Source organism: Maylandia zebra, linkage group LG3, assembly GCF_041146795.1.
Source record: "Maylandia zebra isolate NMK-2024a linkage group LG3, Mzebra_GT3a, whole genome shotgun sequence".
NCBI lineage: Eukaryota > Metazoa > Chordata > Actinopteri > Cichliformes > Cichlidae > Maylandia > Maylandia zebra.
In genome coordinates this window covers 16,102,664-16,120,942 of record NC_135169.1, presented here as the reverse complement: position 1 = coordinate 16,120,942, position 18,279 = coordinate 16,102,664, and the positions used below count along the sequence as shown (strand labels likewise).

General features: G+C 39.9%; 1 protein-coding gene and 2 long non-coding RNA genes across 6 annotated transcripts in view; 1 reads left to right on the top strand and 2 right to left on the bottom strand.

Annotated features, from left to right (window-relative positions):
- The window catches only part of LOC101487469 (butyrophilin subfamily 3 member A2), a 406,303-nt gene that overhangs the window by 116,842 nt on the left and 271,182 nt on the right, over positions 1 to 18,279 (bottom strand). The window lies entirely within an intron of this gene.
- On the top strand, positions 2,875 to 7,319 carry LOC112435593 (uncharacterized). Of its 3 annotated transcripts, none has more exons than XR_013095596.1 (6): positions 2,875 to 3,021; positions 3,315 to 3,393; positions 4,474 to 4,559; positions 5,253 to 5,410; positions 5,839 to 5,893; positions 6,827 to 7,319. It is a non-coding gene; the product is annotated as an uncharacterized LOC112435593 (long non-coding RNA). The 3 variants fall into 3 exon arrangements; XR_013095597.1 differs by having other exon boundaries at positions 5,836 to 5,893; positions 6,830 to 7,319; XR_013095595.1 differs by having other exon boundaries at positions 5,836 to 5,893.
- LOC143414993 (uncharacterized) overlaps positions 9,159 to 18,279 on the bottom strand; it is a 182,337-nt gene continuing 173,216 nt past the window's right edge. Inside the window, exon 2 of the long non-coding RNA XR_013095602.1 lies at positions 9,159 to 9,286. This is a non-coding gene — a long non-coding RNA (uncharacterized LOC143414993). The remainder of the gene's footprint in view (positions 9,287 to 18,279) is intronic.

The window sequence follows — 18,279 nt, the reverse complement described above, 5'->3', positions numbered from 1 at the left end:
ACAGTTAGCATTACTGGAAACATCTGCCATGTCAATGTAACAGCCTGGAATGGTGCTGCCTATGACTCTTTCTTGGACAGCTTCCACTGTGATGGTTACTGGACTCAGGTGGGTTGGTTCTGTTCTCATATTGTTCCCCTGCCACTAAGAGAACACCTTGGATGGTTCAGTAGAGAGAGAGTTTATTCCCCCGGCTTCTATCTATATGGTGAGCCAAGGGTGTGAGTCTTTTCTTGGCTGTTTCTAAGACCTTAGGTTTAGACAGCTTTCTGTATTTCTTGTTGTTCTGCAGCTCTCATAGTTGTATTTGCAGTCTTACAAGCTGTAAAAATCCAAAACTACAGTATTGTAGCATCCCTCTGACAGAAGACAGAGACGATTGGTATTGTGTTTACTGGCTGTTTATTAATACCAGTAACACAGGCTACTGTAGACCATAGCCAATGCCAAAACAACAGGAAAACTAACTTATAAACCAGTCCGTTACAGTATATTAGACAATGCCTCCAAGATATAAGTATGAAACTGTTTGCTTGATCCACCAGAAACAATTACCACCTGACCTCAGAAATGTCCATGCCAAAAGGTTGATTCTGTCCATTTTAACCCACTTTGGCACATCAGTATGAACAAACAGCATGTAAGATCGCTGATTACAGGAACCACCTGCGATTCAGCCTCAGATGCAGACAAAATGTCAGGGTTCCTGTGTCGTTGACCCCGTGTTTTCAGTTTAGTCATGTTCTACTTTTAGTTTCCATATATACACGTCCTGTTTTATTATGTCAGCCCTTTGTCAGTCTCTGTGCATTGTGTTCTAGTTTCCTTCTGTTCACAGTCTTCTCATTGATGTTGTCATTGCCGTGTGTTCAGTTCAGTCAGCCATCTCCTGCTGTCTTCATTCGTAAATTACAATAAACACCCTTAATCCTCACCACTAGTCCTGCGTTTGGGTCCCTCTTCTCCACATCCACACAGCAACCCCTGACACAAAAGAGGATTACTCATAAAAGTCTAAAGGGCCTTGGTATGATTACCATGACCAGAATTAGCCTTTTGGGATTTATTCACTGGATGACTGAACATGTATCATGACAAAAATTGAAACTGCTCTATGAAGTGAATAGTAGTATATAATATGCATCACAAATAATGGTTTCTACCCTTTTTAATTTTTTATTCTCTTACAGGTTACAAAGAGACTGAAGACAGTCACATCTGAGAGAGTGACCCAGATAACCCAGATCTTTTACATATTGTTTTTGTAACTGAACAAGCTGTGCATTTTCAGCTTCAGTGTGTATCTCTATAAGTTGATATAGCTTGTGTATGTTCCATTCGGTACAGCTGGATGCTAGAGCCAATTCATTGTGAACACATATAAAATTTGAATGTTAACAAAAGCAGCCATCTGTCTGTTTATAGGCTGAATTTAAAACAACTTGTTCCATATGCTTCGTCCTATTACAAGTGTATGAATGCTGTTACAAGAAAAGAGCTTTAAAAAGGACTCACTGAGGTTGTCCACTAATCAGAAACATCAACTTTGTGGTCAGCAGTGAAATATACCTGCATAGCCTGAGCATATTGCTGATTAAAGTGAGGTTTAGTACACATACAAAGTAAGAGTGTGTTTAATGCAACAGTAATGTGAAAATTTCAACTGTTCAATAAAGTCAAAGGGAAATCAGTTTTCTACATTTGTATGTTTGTTATTAGTATCTGAAGTTAAGATTTGCAGGTTGAGTGAATTGGTGAAAGTATAATGAAGTAAACTTCTATTTAACAGGTTAAAAAGGTCTGTTAAAATTTTCTACTAATGCCACAACCACCTCATGTAAGATAAGATAAGATAAAACTTTATTAATCCCTCGGGTGGGTTCCTCTGGGAAATTCGGTTTCCAAAAAGCACAGCACTGACAGAAGTTACAAAATATTATTTATATATATATATATATATATATATATATATGAATATATATATATATATATATATGAATATATATATATATATATATGAATATATATATATATATATATGAATATATATATATATATATATATATATATATATATATATATATATATATATATATATATATATATATATATGAATATGAGGGGCCCTCATCGTAAAAAGCAACGCTGTGAAAACGCCGTAGATGGGGCTGAATTTAAGTTAGAATATCGAGGCAGTAATGAGTATGTGTATACCGTTAAATATACCAGTGGTGCAGTTATACTTCATGTAGATTGTGGTGAGGGACTGTTTTGGGGGGAGTCACAAGTCATGTCTACTAAAAACTGGAAACTCTTTCGCACCGTTGTTTGTGCGGGCTTGGACAATGTGGGCTTCCCAGAGATGCTGTATGTTTCCCAGTGGAACAGTCCAACAGGCCCTGAGCTTTACAGGGTTGAGGCTGATCGCTTCAACCGCAGCCCGATGACTTTATTTTTCTCAGTGTATGTGATGACAGGGAAAGTCTTATTGCTGCCAGAGGGGTTGAAAACTGGAGGTTAAATCCTTACCCTCTAAGCATAGAAGAGAGCACTATATGGTTTAAGGACATTTTTTTTATACAGTGGTGCGACTGGAGAGCTATGCTGCGTCTGTTTAGCCAGATTGACAACACCATCGTCAACATAGGCTCAACACTGCGTAGGAGGGTATTAGAAAACGCCTGGTTTTTGATGATTTTGCGACTTGTCCGAAGACTGGCTTGCCTTCTACCCTGTGCAAACCTAAAATCATAAGGCCGTCTGACAACTAAATAAACCAAATGGTAGGGTGTGTGTGTGTGTGTGTGCAACAAATTATAACCTCTTTTTATTGTTTTCATTTTAGAGAGGGAGACATGCATGCGTGGGCAACACGTTCTCACTCCCAACTCGTCAAACGTGTGACGCATGGTCAGGCTCCCTCTGCTGCACTTATGGACGCGCAGGGTACCCCCCTCGCGTCGGGAATTGACGTGAAGGGTCCTCCGATTGAAGAGATTGCCGCGGAAGAGCCTGTTGTCGGTATATTTATATATTTCCGAAATCACTTTGTAGTGACGTATACTGAACACAATAAATTATATAATGTAAACAACTACCTGAAAAACAGGTAGAACGATACTTTTGTATGGTTTATTGCATTTGTGGAGGGAGTGATGTATGCTGGGTAATGGCACAGCTAGCTACTGGGTGACTTTATTCACCCGCTTCGGCTGTTATCAGTCCATACAATGGGCGTTATTAGCACAAATCAGTCCCATAGATATGGGCCATCTCCTGCTAGATTGTTCAGAAGGTTGTTCTCATCCATCCAGATGGAGGATCACTAACAGGAGCGTGGAAGACTCCAGAATCCACTCTGGCTGGAATCCGGTGGATATGCAGTGTTTACAGGTAGGACCGTTTAAACGGACAGCATTTATAGAATGACTATTAAAAGTCAGCGAGTGTCAGTAATGTTAATGTGGTTATGTTAGTAATACACAGAGTGCTAATATAACAGCTTTAAGATGCATTTGTAGATGTTATTACGTGTTTTACCGTCTTTATGGTGCTAGCTTAAAGTTACGGTGTAAACGTTAGCTTATATTGGAGGAAAGCTGTTACTGGTTAAACGATGTTAGCACAGAAATATTAGCTTCTGTCATGACTGATGAAGTTACTAGTTAATAAAGTTTCCAGTAAAGTGTTTAATCGCAGCCACAGACTGACAGCAAATATCTCGATTAGCTTCAGTGCATCTATAATAAATATGTGCAAGTTTCAGTGCTTCGTTTAAACTGTATGATACTTATACTGACCCAGGGTCAGTGTAAAATACAATCCCAGCTGTGTGAACAAAGCCTGGCTCCTTTAATCCTGCATGACAAACCTCAGGATGCAGGTTATTATTACGCTTTCCTGCTGGCACACCTGTCACACCTGAGAGTCAGCTAGAAACTTACAGTGACGTGGACATCATGCAAAGACTGCCAGACTCTGTAATACTGCAAATGATCAGTGACTCAGGTTAACACTAAACTTTAAACGGCACCTCTGTGTCTCTGTGTGCTGAACATCTAGGATTGAGTCAGGCTGCATTGACTGTGGGACTTTAATGTGTTAAAAGCAGGTTGAAGACGGCTCAGAAACATTTGAAGATTAAAATTTAGCATTATGGCTGCTGGTGGTTTGGAAAGCCTCTACTCAGCTGTATTTTTGTTACTAACTTATGTTTGTTGTTGTTTAACACAGATTTCAGAAGAGCAAATATGCTTAATAGTTTAACTAGATTTCATTTGTCAGTGTGGGACTGCTGAGTCACCTGAAGAACTCGTTTCATTCATTCTCCACATGATGTTCATTTACAGAAATGTTTCACAGGAACTGATTTCTCCCAAAGGGTGAACTAGTGTGTTTCCATAGATTACCTCTGTATGAATGTACTTCTTAAATGAAGGCAAGTGTTTGTCCTTTTCTGTTCCTCGGGTACAGTACGTGATATCAAGGGCAGGCGGTCAACACTGGGGGTAGACAAGAAGCAGACGTACTTCCAAGAGGGAGCTGCAGTGAGGTCAGAGGTCAGAATCTGAAACGGCTCAGGTTTATATTTTAGAGGTTATAAAAATCAAAATGTATTTATAAAGAAACCTTTAAATAATAGTCATAATTATGATTATTATAAGAAATATCAAACATTTAAGTGGATTTTCTGTTACACATATCGTGTTAGCCCTGCAATAAACTGGCAGCCTGTCTTTGTCCTGTATCAGCTGGGATAGGCTTCATCCTCCCGCAACCCTGAATTGGATACATTGTATTCCAATTATGTAATCTGATCATTTACAAACTCAAGGTATCTAATCAAAATGTAAGTAATAATTATAAAATGGGAAAGCAGAAATAAGTGTGACATGAATGTAAATGTGTGAGCTGACATAGAGGACAGCTACATGCAGTCTGAAAAACCTTTGTTGTCTTACATAGAAGAGACGTTAAAGTCTCTAACTCAGTGAAGCATTATTGGTCCCGTCTGTTTGGATAAATATAGTAAGTTGATGTTTGTCCATTTATTCACACATTTTCTTAAGTGCTTATCCAGTTCAGGATCACAGTGGAGCTGCAGCTGGATATGTTCAGTAAATAAACCTTACAAAAGTTAACAATAAACCTGCATCCATGTACGTTGTTGTCCACAGGATGAGAAAATCAAACTGGAAGACTGTGGAACATGTTAATAAATGTTTGTGTGTTTATGCCTGTGTCTTTCACAGGAGGCGCTGGAAGGTTTCCCTAATAGTTCCTGGTGAATCAAAGCAGAACCATAAAGGTTGCTGGACTGCATGATGGCCTTACCCCTGAGCCGTCATCCTGTTAAAGGAGGAACCAGTTAGAAGCTGTTTTCAAAGTAGCTGAGCAGATTTCATCTCAAGTAAGCGATTAACTGTTTGTTCATCTGTTCTGCCACTTAAAGAGCATTTAAGGACATCTTTTGAGTGTCCAGTTGAATTAATTCTACTGGCTCTCATGGTCATTTGTTTTTATAGACATATTTTTCATGTTCATCCAGCTATTTAGTAAATTCTATCTATTTAGTAATATCCGTCAGCTATAAAATGTAATATAAATATAAAAATATCTAAATATCTCCTGCCCTTTATGTTTTAATGATGTAAGTCTGTTATCGTGTTACATTAGCATTTTTCACATATCAATGAGATGCTGTACAGTACAATCCTACTGACACAGCAGAGGGATAACGACGGCTATTCAACATCGTTACACGACACATTCGAGCTGCATGACGCAGACAAAGTGACTAAATCATCTTTTTGTGGTTTATTGTCTTCAAACCAGCAGACAAAGCCGATGTCAGAAGATGTCGGAGAAGAACTTCAGGCCGTGGACTGAAAAGGTATTTTTGTCTTGTTATCAAAGACATTTGGAGTGGCAGCTTCTACAACTGGTTGTGCTGAAGTAAAGCTTACAGTCTAAGAAATCACAGTGTTGATATTCAGCACAAAGAGAAAAGCTCACTTGTTTGAATTTATTTACAATCATAGTTTTATAAATTCTGACTGTAAACAGCTTTTACAGCTCTGATATTGTTTGACACTCGATATCAGGTGATAGTGTTTAATTTAAAGGTTTCTGTGTCCCAATGAGCCATTTACACTGACCAGTGTCACTTTAACTGTAACACATTCATTATTTAGATTCAACAAAGAAATAACTGAATGTAAAAATGGCAGCCCACAGGCCAGGTTTATAGAGATATATGCATGCATTATGAAATTTATGTATCCCAGATAATTGTTATTCATCTAGTCATGGCAGACCTACCCCTTCCTCCCAAGTTAACTGCAACCCAAAAGAACTAGTGGGGCTATTTACACACTCACAACCAGTGTGGGGTAAAAAGAGCCACCAAAAAGCTGTCAGCCACAGATGTGCTAGAAGAGTTAGAAACTCTACTTATGGAGAAACTTTCTAAGTCTAACAGGGGACAGGTACTCCTGCCCAAATAACATGATATAACCCCACATACAGCCCAGCCATAAAATGAACCAAGTCATTTAGTTAAAGACAGCATGGGACCAAATGCATGTAACCAGCCTGCACCCACCTGACATTTCTTCCTCCTGAATTAAATGAATGAATGGATGAAAGTTAAATGACTACAAACCTAAAGCCACTAGTTCCCACACTGGAGCTCCCTGACACTGTGTGTTAACCGTATTTAGCTTGTATCAACAGTTGTAACAGGCTAAGATACGTGAGACACTGCATTGAATGATTGTTCCTGTCTTAATGGTTTCAGCTCAGATGTTCTGCTTTTTCCTTTCAGTAGATCAAAGCAGCTCGTGCTCCTTCTGCTTCCAATTTAGAAGAAGAAGAAGAAGAAGAAGGCGAAGGCTTCAGCGAAGTGGCGTTCATGGTCTCAGTGAACAGTCACGGTCACACACTGCATGTGGTTTTAAAAGCAACATGTCTGTTCACCACATCAATGGAGATGTGTAATATTAGTGCAGCTACGGTTTGTTCTTGAACATCACTTCTGTTTTCTACTTTGATCACTTAGACCAAAAAAGTGTTGTTTTCAGATTCTTTCTTTTACATCTATAAACTACCTGTTCATTTTTTTTATTACAATTAGTTTCACATAAATGTTAGTGTTTCCTTTGTGATCTTTTAATGCTTACACTACACTGTACACGTCTACATTAGAGACATTTCTGTTTCCTGTTTCTGTTGACTCAGTTGTGAAATGTTCTTTTATTTGATGCACAATATGAAGCTCATAATTTTCTTACAAATAAAACTCTAATGACAAACATGAACAGCCGTGCTTATTTCTGAGACATGAGTTTTTGAATGTGTTCATATTTACACAGTGTGCATCTGTATGCTGAAACTGTGATGGTGAACCTGAGGTGATGGTCAACAGAAGGCAAATATATATCAATATAAAACAATATTGAAGTAATGTCTTTACCCTCTGCAGCGTGTGGACGCTGTGCACGCAATCACCTTATTCACTGTAGTAAACATGCACCGCTAGCTCACGTGACTGACTGTCTCCATGGTTACATCGTATATTATTAGCTATGTAAACAGCTTCCAAAGATACCGCCATAGCTCTCTGCAGCTGTAACACTTTCACACTTTGCAAATCATTTCACGTTTTTGATAGTTATGAAGACAGAAAATGTTTTTAAGGTCATGCTAGGCGGTTGCTATGGTGGTTGCTGTGGACTTGGCTGGACCGCGTCCGATTCCTGTTATTAGCTGTCCGCCGTAGGAAGGCTGCGTTCCATTTACAAGTAGTGACAGTCTGCCGCAACTCGAACTCAAACCCCGCTTTGTTCTTTAATTATAGGCCTTTTATAGCCGTTCATGACACGCACACACACACATAAAGCACTTTGCCTCACCATGAGAATGCAAGTTTACCTAACCTAACCTTAAAGTATCTGATATAGGATAGAAAAATGAAGCAACCAGAGATTTAATGATGAAGACTCTGGGTTCTGTAGTTGACGTTTTACAGTCCTGAATGACTCTTTGCATATGATTTATTGAAGAGGAGTGTAGAATGCACTTTACATTTAGACTGTTGCTTACAGTTAGACTGTCAGGGTGTACATTACCTTGTACTCAAGCATCCCAGGACAGAGCCCTGCCCCACCATGAGCCTGGGTGGATACGTGGTTATAATATAAAAGGACCGATACTGAATATGAATATTTCATGAAAATTGAATTATAATACAAATTAGTAATAAGGGTTTCTCTGCGCCCTTATCTAACCCATACTTAAAGAGCTGCGGGTAGAGAGGGTGACAGGAGAGGATGGCACTGAAGAGAAGATGCTCGGTTTCTGGAGTCTCCTGGTCCTGTCAGTATTAGTAGGATGCATCTGCTGTGTCTTCTCGTGGATGCTCACCTACCTTGACTTGTTCCAGCCTGGTATGGATTTCCCAACACTGTGGACAGTGGCCCACGTCAGATCGTTTAATATTGATTACATATGTCTGAATTGCTAACCCTAACCCTAGCTCAACAGACCACAATGCCCTGGACTGTCAGTATTATTACATGCTGTGAACATAAGTAGCTTTGATCACAGTTTATGTCGTAAAAGAGAAGGAATATTGAAAAAAAGATCAACATTGTGATATTATTTGTTCCAAACTGACCAGAAACATGCTTGTCAGACTCTCACAGCAAAGGATCAGACTCACTGTGCATGACAGCTCAGGCCAATGATGTCTGTTAGATTGTCAGTTGTTTAGTGCTTCTGTACAGTTAGAGTCACCGTCTCTATTTCAGAATAATTAATATGCGGAAAACACTAAAAGTTGATTGTCTTCCAATATTCTAGCATAATTAAAAAACTTTGACTTTGTAAGTACATATTATTAGTCCTAATGTCAGTATGATTCTTCATAACTCCTGCCCCTGAACTTTAAAATTTACCTGATGAAAGATCATTTACAGTGGCACTCTGTCAGGATGATTCTGACCATAAGATCACTGTATTAATCTGAATCCTTCTGCAATGTGCTGTGAATGAATGCTGATGCAACTCACTGTGGGAAAGCTGTTAATAAAATGAATCTGTGACACATGCAACACATTCACAGAGGAAGAGGACACAAAGGGAGGACACACAGAGGCTGTGTTGAAGTCAGAAATCCAAATCTTTATTAAAAAACAGGCGGCGGTTACAAACAGGAAGACAAGCAGTCCATCAAACTGTCTACAGGGTCAAACATACAGAGAATTCAAACAGCAGTAAAAAATAACTGGACACTGAAAAACATAAAGGAATGTGTGATGCAATAAAAGGAAGCAGCGCAGTATATTCACTGAATTATCATCAATTACAAAAGAGAAAAATGACGATTTCTAAGGATTATTTTCTTAAATGCAGTTAGAGTGGCTGGTAAAGATGGAAACATACAGAATGTAAACTGTGTGAGTTTGTGAACTTTGTTAGAAACAAATGAGGTAAAAAACAAAACAGACAAAACACAGAAAGAGGCTCTCAGTATTCATTCATAATTAGAAAGAAACATTCTGGTTGTGGATTTTTACAGTCTTAGTTCCGCTCGCTGTCATCATTATAATCATCATGATCAATGGCGAGGTCCTGAGGTGGGCGGGGCTGTCTCTGGTGATGTCACCATGAAGGAACAGCATCTGGCACGTGTTGGTGAAACATCCCAGTACACTGGTGTAGTTTCCTCTCCAGCTGTTTGACATGTGACACTTGAACATTAAGGGGAAGAAGAAGAAACAGTGTTAGGTCAGGTGACCACATGGTTTCTAAAGTAACTGACAGGAAGTAACCAGGCCGTCAGAAATTGATGGCATGTGTTTAGAGTTACTGGAGTTGGGTAACTCTACTTACCAAAAGCAGAAGCACACAGATGAAGGATCAGATGCTGAATGTTGCAGGAACATGCTCGTGCGGTGGTCATTCAGTGCTGCTCCGGCAGGTTAGACAGTCCAAGACTGATATGCTGCCCATCTGAGAGTTTGAAAACACACATGCAAAGATTTATTTTGTGTTACAGTCAAAGTTGGATGTTCATTTTTGTCCTTTAAAAATGTTTGTGTATTTGAAAGCACTAACATTTAAGGATGACTTGGATCGTCTCCTTTAAAGGGGAGACAAGTGTATCCACTGATCCACGTCACTTTACCTGGATGATGACTCCTCTCCCCCTCACTCAGAAACACTCCTAATATAACCAAGCAAATAAATAATATTGAAGATTTACTTACATCATTACAAAAACATAAAAAACATCTCCCTTTGATTCTATTTCTCCATTCCTGCTGAACATCAGGCAACAAATATCTCAATAAATCACAGTAAAATGTAAAGCACATGTTTTCTCTGCTTTGTCTAACCTCTGCAGAGCCTCTGTCAAGAAAAACATAACTGTAAGCATAAAACAAATATACATTTCATAACACGTCACTGGACAAACCTCGGTCAGTTGATTTCCTCTGTGCAGTGCAGACGAACATCAGTCAGCAAGTGACTCTGCTGGTTCTTCTGAGGAAACACCACCATCTCTCCACACCGTCACCATCTGTGAGCACAAACTGCTGCTCTGCTCTGCCAGCATGTAGGAAATCACATATCACACACACAGGGGTGAAGAAACATCAGAGCTCAACTTTGGATACTTTAGATCTAAACAGATCAAAGTAGCTCTTAGTTTCAGCAATCAGACAAACAATGATACCAAACTGATTCTGTATGAATACAATATGGTATTTTCAATACAGCTGTCAAATTAATTTATTAAAACTAATACAGCTATATGTATATTTTTTTTGATAAATTAGTTTGCTAAATTATAAGAATATATATATTTTTTCATTTATCAATTGCAACTGAAAGAAATTAAATATTGAACAAAAATATATTGTCACATTCTGAGCATGCTCAGCACGCTGACAGACTTGAAGTTGCTACAGATTTTAAGAAGTGATATTTATAGGGAAGAAACTTCTCTTTTTCATCCGTTTAATCAAACATTTGATGCCTCAGCTGTCTCAGTCTATAGCGTTCTGCAACTACAACTAACCTGAGGCTTGGATTTGGCTGCAGGTGCCCCTGTACATCCTTCTCAGCAGCACACATGTGGGTACCATTTAATCACACTTCTTCCTGAGCTTTGCTTCATCACAAGACCAAAGGTGGCATCCCGTGTCACAGTCTTATCATCATCCAGAAAAAACATTTGAAGAAACATCATGGAGAAGAAACATTTACGCGCCTCCTGGTTTTGTTTTCTGATCCTGCGAAAAGACTGAGGACAACAAAGCCCAGAGAACACGAGATACACAACATCCAACATTCAGACTCAACAGCCTCCATAAATGAAGAGCACCAGGTTGGTTCAGTTATAGTAGATATGAGCATACTTCACATTACTGGGTATGAATAATAATGAGGAGGCAAACTTTGAAGATGCAGAGCATGATGTCCCATCATCAGACTGTAAACAAACATCCACCAGGCTTCTTTGTTGCCAAAATTGATGATTCTCCCATCAGGGATCAGTAGCCTGTGTTAACCTGTGGTGGTTTCAGATAAGAAATCTAGCACATAAAAGCCAGGGTGGGAGGGATCTCTGCAAACTGACTTAACTCTGCAAGTGTGAAGCTCAACAAAAATCTGACTCTCTAGTCACAGACAAACAAAAACTCCAGCTGGGAGATAGAAAACGCTGTCTGGGTCCTGCTGGATGTTGCTGGTCAGAGTCCCACATTAGCAGAGTGCTTCTTGGTCCCACTGACCCATGTGGACAGCGACTGTGGAGAACTGTTCTGGAAAACAGAGAAGAGAATTAAAGACTCTCTTGGAATCAGCAATCAAAAAATCACTGGTTCATATTTCAATTAAATATTAACAGGTTCCTTAAATGTACGCAGTTCAGATCTGATTTAATTTAATTTCCTTCACACAGCACATTCGTCCAGGCTGACAGGTAAACATAGAATTAATCTCAGGTAACATGACTCATAGTAGAGATTCAGTAAGAAAGATTGCAGGCTCTAATATTATTACCACACAATCCAAGGACACACCAACAGCTCCGATTTCTAGAACTATTTAAACAAATGTCTTCTGAATATTCAATTCAGGTTCACAGTGGGAGGGGGGGGAGGTGTCGTGGAATTTTTTAAATAAAGTCTGCAACACAGAAAGAGCTGTGATCAAGCTATTTATTACTGCGCCGACACACATCAAACATCACAGTTCAGTCATGTCAGCGCTGCCACAGAAGTTGTGCTCCTCCTCCTTTATGCATTCCAAGGAAGAGGGAGGAAGTTAAACTGATCCTACCACACTTCACATGTCTCGCTATGAAACCTAACGCATCAATGGTTGTGCTGTTTTGTGCCCTTGGCCTTATCAGCACCTGTAAAGGGAGTTGTTTTCTCAAACTGCTGACGCTGAAGTAAGTTCATCTAGTTTTAGAAACTTTCACTGAACAGTAACAGTGTCACAACTAAGCATATGCATAAGCACTTAAATACTTCAAATGAGAATAACAGAAAATTTCTTTTACAGGAGCTAGAGCCTGTCCCAGTAGTCATAGGTAGAGCACATCTGGACAGGTCACCAGTCTGTCAGAGGACTAACACACAGACAGACATCAGAGTAACAAATCTATTTAAAATTAATGTAAGTTTGCTGCAGCTGTATGTATGAACATGTGTTTCTGTGCTCACAGTCCACCTCTCAGGAACCTGCAGTTGACTTTTAGTCAACTTTAAACAGACCTCACAAAAGGCTGATGTGGCTGGATCAGTAGTCTGATTTGAGTACGATACCTTTGGCCAGGGATTACTCTGGTGCATCGCTTCACTGCAGTCTTACGTATTTTCCCCACACCTGAATAAAAAATACTGATATATACAAATAACAGCTTCAGCTGATGCAGCCTGACTCAATCCTAGATGTTCAGCACACAGAGACACAGAGGTGCCGTTTAAAGTTTAGTGTTAACCTGAGTCACTGATCATTTGCAGTATTACAGAGTCTGGCAGTCTTTGCATGATGTCCACGTCACTGTAAGTTTCTAGCTGACTCTCAGGTGTGACAGGTGTGCCAGCAGGAAAGAGTAATAATAACCTGCATCCTGAGGTTTGTCATGCAGGATTAAAGGAGCCAGGCTTTGTTCACACAGCTGGGATTGTATTTTACACTGACCCTGGGTCAGTATAAGTATCATACAGTTTAAACGAAGCACTGAAACTTGCACATATTTATTATAGATGCACTGAAGCTAATCGAGATATTTGCTGTCAGTCTGTGGCTGCGATTAAACACTTTACTGGAAACTTTATTAACTAGTAACTTCATCAGTCATGACAGAAGCTAATATTTCTGTGCTAACATCGTTTAACCAGTAACAGCTTTCCTCCAATATAAGCTAACGTTTACACCGTAACTTTAAGCTAGCACCATAAAGACGGTAAAACACGTAATAACATCTACAAATGCATCTTAAAGCTGTTATATTAGCACTCTGTGTATTACTAACATAACCACATTAACATTACTGACACTCGCTGACTTTTAATAGTCATTCTATAAATGCTGTCCGTTTAAACGGTCTTACCTGTAAACACTGCATATCCACCGGATAGTAGCCAGAGTGGATTCTGGAGTCTTCCACGCTCCTGTTAGTGATCCTCCATCTGGATGGATGAGAACAACCTTCTGAACAATCTAGCAGGAGATGGCCCATATCTATGGGACTGATTTGTGCTAATAACGCCCATTGTATGGACTGATAACAGCCGAAGCGGGTGAATAAAGTCACCCAGTAGCTAGCTGTGCCATTACCCAGCATACATCACTCCCTCCACAAATGCAATAAACCATACAAAAGTATCGTTCTACCTGTTTTTCAGGTAGTTGTTTACATTATATAATTTATTGTGTTCAGTATACGTCACTACAAAGTGATTTCGGAAATATATAAATATACCGACAACAGGCTCTTCCGCGGCAATCTCTTCAATCGGAGGACCCTTCACGTCAATTCCCGACGCGAGGGGGGTACCCTGCGCGTCCATAAGTGCAGCAGAGGGAGCCTGACCATGCGTCACACGTTTGACGAGTTGGGAGTGAGAACGTGTTGGCGTGGGACCTCTCAGACTTGATCAGGTCTGTGTGAGGAAACGGTAATCGACATCAAGCTTGCAACCCACCACCTACTGATGTTGGTGCTAAATGACTTTCTACAGGACACATGCTACAGATGTCAAACAGGTCATCCCAGTCAGGTGCAACACAGCTGCTTGCTTGAATTGCCAGAGTATTTCTTTGACACCTACTATGACAATGTGATGATAAGGCTCCAGACAGACCGATTCATCCCAGCCATTCACCTGTTTGTACGCTCATACACAGTCGCTGGGACTGGAACACAATTCCGCAGGCTTGCAGAACACACCATGACCAAACTGAGATCATCACAACATATAGTATGCACAATTAATGACAATATTGCACAACTGTTAGAAGCAAGTCGTTATGCCCGTCGTGTTAAACCAGCCATCCTTCGCATGATTGGTAACTACAGGGCTGGGAGACACATGGTTTAATGTATGCTGTTCAGTATTCATTGTCTGTGTGAATGAAATAAAAAGACATGTTAACACCAGCATCTTAGTCATTTGTGTCTTGCATTCATCATGGAAAACACCTTGTCTAAAATTTATCATGATCCGGCCCATCCTGCAGGCTTGGCCAGTTTAAATAAGCTACGTATAGTAGTGATGGGATTTCTTTCGGCTCCGAACCAGCTCTTCAGGTTGTTTTGTTGCATTAATTAATTTATTATTAACAATAATATAAAATTATGCACAAAAGGAATTACTAATGTAAAAGAAAAAAAAAAGTGGTTTTATTTATGTTTATATATAAATATATGCAGTGGCCTCTTGAGACAAAACACGTACAAACTCCAAAAAACATTTCTAGCATGAACTGAACTTCCAAAGCAGAGCTACCTAGATCACTTAAATTACACAATTCAAAGCATGAAAGCATGTGTGTATTGTTTGTGTATTTATACACAAGCATTCATATATAGTCAAATAAAAAAAAATAAAAAAAAGTTCAGTTACCTGTTACTACCACACACCAAATCCAGTCGTTGGTACTTGCTGGCTTGTGTAGCCACTAGGTAACAAAAGTTCAACACTGCCCCTAGCATCCTGGAGCACTTCTGTTGTGTTTTGTACGTGCTTTGGAGTTTGAATGTGCTTTGTCTCTAGGGGCCACCGTAAATATAATTTTATTTATTCACTCCACATAAAATGTAATAAATAAATCATATAATACAAAAATCAACTATTCACATTTCAACTTTTAACTATTTCAATTTTCAGCTTTTTCCTTTTACAAATTTAAAGTGAAACAACACAAAACACTGCAAACCACAACACAATTAAATATAAATTATAATATGAAAACAAAAAGAACATGCATATTCTCTGTCATATGGACCTGCATGAATAAACTTTCTGAATCCTTTATCATCTGCAACCGAAAATAGTTGTGGATGATTACTATACCTTTCTAATGTGACGTTGTTGTCCCTGGCTCTCTTTCTTTGTCTCTCCCTCTGGCTCTGTTCCTGTGTTACTGAGTGTAACTACCATCCACCCCCCTCTTTCCAGCGTAAAGCACAAGGCTCGCATGCTGAGTGAAGCGAAAAAAAAGTGCGAGAGAGAGGGTGAGAGAAAGAAAAAAGAAAAAAAAACCCACGCCTCGCGATGAGCCGGCTCGCGTCGTTCACATCAAAGACCCGGCTCTAAGAGCCATTTCGTTCGCGAACGACCCATCACTAACGTAAAGCATCCTGTGAGGCAACAGGTGTAAAACCCTTGTTATCTCAGGTCAAACATTATTTAGAATGAGATGACACTTACACACTCCATAAACCAGTTAGGATCCACTTTCCCAGAAATAGAGTATTGGTCAATGGGATCGACAAACAGTTTCAAGCCGATCTGGTTGATATGTCTGAATATATGGCAGATATTGATAATGTTAGATACCTGCTAACATGTATAGATGTATTCTCAAAATATGCATGGGTTAGATGCCTCACAAACAAGACAGGGACTGCTGCATCAGCCGCTTTTGAGGATATACTTACTGAGGGAAGGATCCCTATGAAACTAGAAACAGATGAAGGTAAAGAGTTTTATAATACAACCGTTAAACAGCTAAAGAAGCGATAAAGCGACCTCCTTGTTGAGAAATGTTTGAAGTTATCGGGATCAATAAAGTATTCTGATAACATCAAACATTTCTCAACAAAGAGGTACGTTTTATGAGCCTGAAATACAGCGCGTGATTGTTGATAAAAACAAAATATTGAAAGCATATTGGCTAGAAAAAAAAGTGGCCCGGAAAAAGATGGCTCTAGTAAAATGGTTAGGATGGCCTGCAAGCTTTAATTCATGGATTTCAGAAAAAGACATCATCGATGCGTGATTAACCAGACGACATAGCTCTGCAGTCATTCATTCAGCACAGTGCAGTGACATTAAAACACAATACAGCCCAGTTAGTAACTATGTCAGTGTTATGGGGCCTAAAGGCAGTGTTCTCACATTTAGAGGGAGACTGGCAGAAATCCTAGGATTCAAAACAGAAGTACTTCATTATAAAAACACATACGCCCCACATCCTGCAGACATATACAGTGGGGCAAAAAAGTATTTAGTCAGCCACCGATTGTGCAAGTTCCCCCACTTAAAATGATGACAGAGGTCAGTAATTCGCACCAGAGGTACACTTCAACTGTGAGAGACAGAATGTGAAAAAAAAAAAATCCATGAATTCACATGGTAGGATTTGTAAAGAATTTATTCGTAAATTAGGGTGGAAAATAAGTACTTGGTCACCTCAAACATGGAAAATCTCTGGCTCTCACAGACCTGTAACGTCTTCTGTAAGAAGCTTTTCTGTCCCCCACTCGTTACCTGTATGAATGGCACCTGTTTGAACTCATCTGTATAAAAGACACCTGTCCACAGCCTCAAACAGTCAGACTCCAAACTCCGCCATGGCCAAGACCAAAGAGCTTTCGAAGGACACCAGGAAAAGTATTGTAGACCTGCACCAGACTGGGAAGAGTGAATCTACAATAGGCAAGCAGCTTGGTGTGAAAAAATCAACTGTGGGAGCAATCATCAGAAAATGGAAGACATACAAGACCACTGATAATCTCCCACGATCTGGGGCTCCACGCAAGATCTCATCCCGTGGGGTCAAAATGATCATGAGAACGGTGAGCAAAGATCCCAGAACCACACGGGGGACCTGGTGAATGACCTGCAGAGAGCTGGGACCAAAGTAACAAAGGTCACCATCAGTAACACACTACAACGGCAGGGAATCAAATCCCGCAGTGCCAGACGTGTTCCGCTGCTGAAGCCAGTGCATGTCCAGGCCCGTCTGAAGTTTGCCAGAGAGCACATGGATGATACAGCAGAGGATTGGGAGAATGTCATGTGGTCAGATGAAACCAAAGTAGAACTTTTTGGTATAAACTCAACTCCTCGTGTTTGGAGGACGAAGAATACTGAGTTGCATCCCAAGAACACCATACCTACTGTGAAGCATGGGGGTGGAAACATCATGCTATGGGGCTGTTCTTCTGCCAAGGGGACAGGACGACTGATCCGTGTTAAGGACAGAATGAATGGGGCCATGTATCGTGAGATTTTGAGCCAAAACCTCCTTCCATCAGTGAGAACTTTGAAGATGAAACGAGGCTGGGTCTTCCAACATGACAATGATCCAAAACACACCGCCCGGGCAACAAAGGAGTGGCTCCGTAAGAAGCATTTGAAAGTCCTGGAGTGGCCTAGCCAGTCTCCAGACCTCAACCCCATAGAAAATCTGTGGCGGGAGTTGAAAGTCCGTGTTGCTCGGCGACAGCCCCAAAACATCACTGCTCTCGAGAAGATCTGCATGGAGGAATGGGCCAAAATACCAGCTACTGTGTGTGCAAACCTGGTAAAGACCTATAGTAAACATTTGACCTCTGTTATTGCCAACAAAGGTTATGTTACAAAGTATTGAGTTGTATTTTGGTTATTGACCAAATACTTATTTTCCACCCTGATTTACGAATAAATTCTTTACAAATCCTACCATGTGAATTAATGGATTATTTTTTCACATTTTGTCTCTCACAGTTGAAGTGTACCTCTGGTGCAAATTACTGACCTCCGTCAT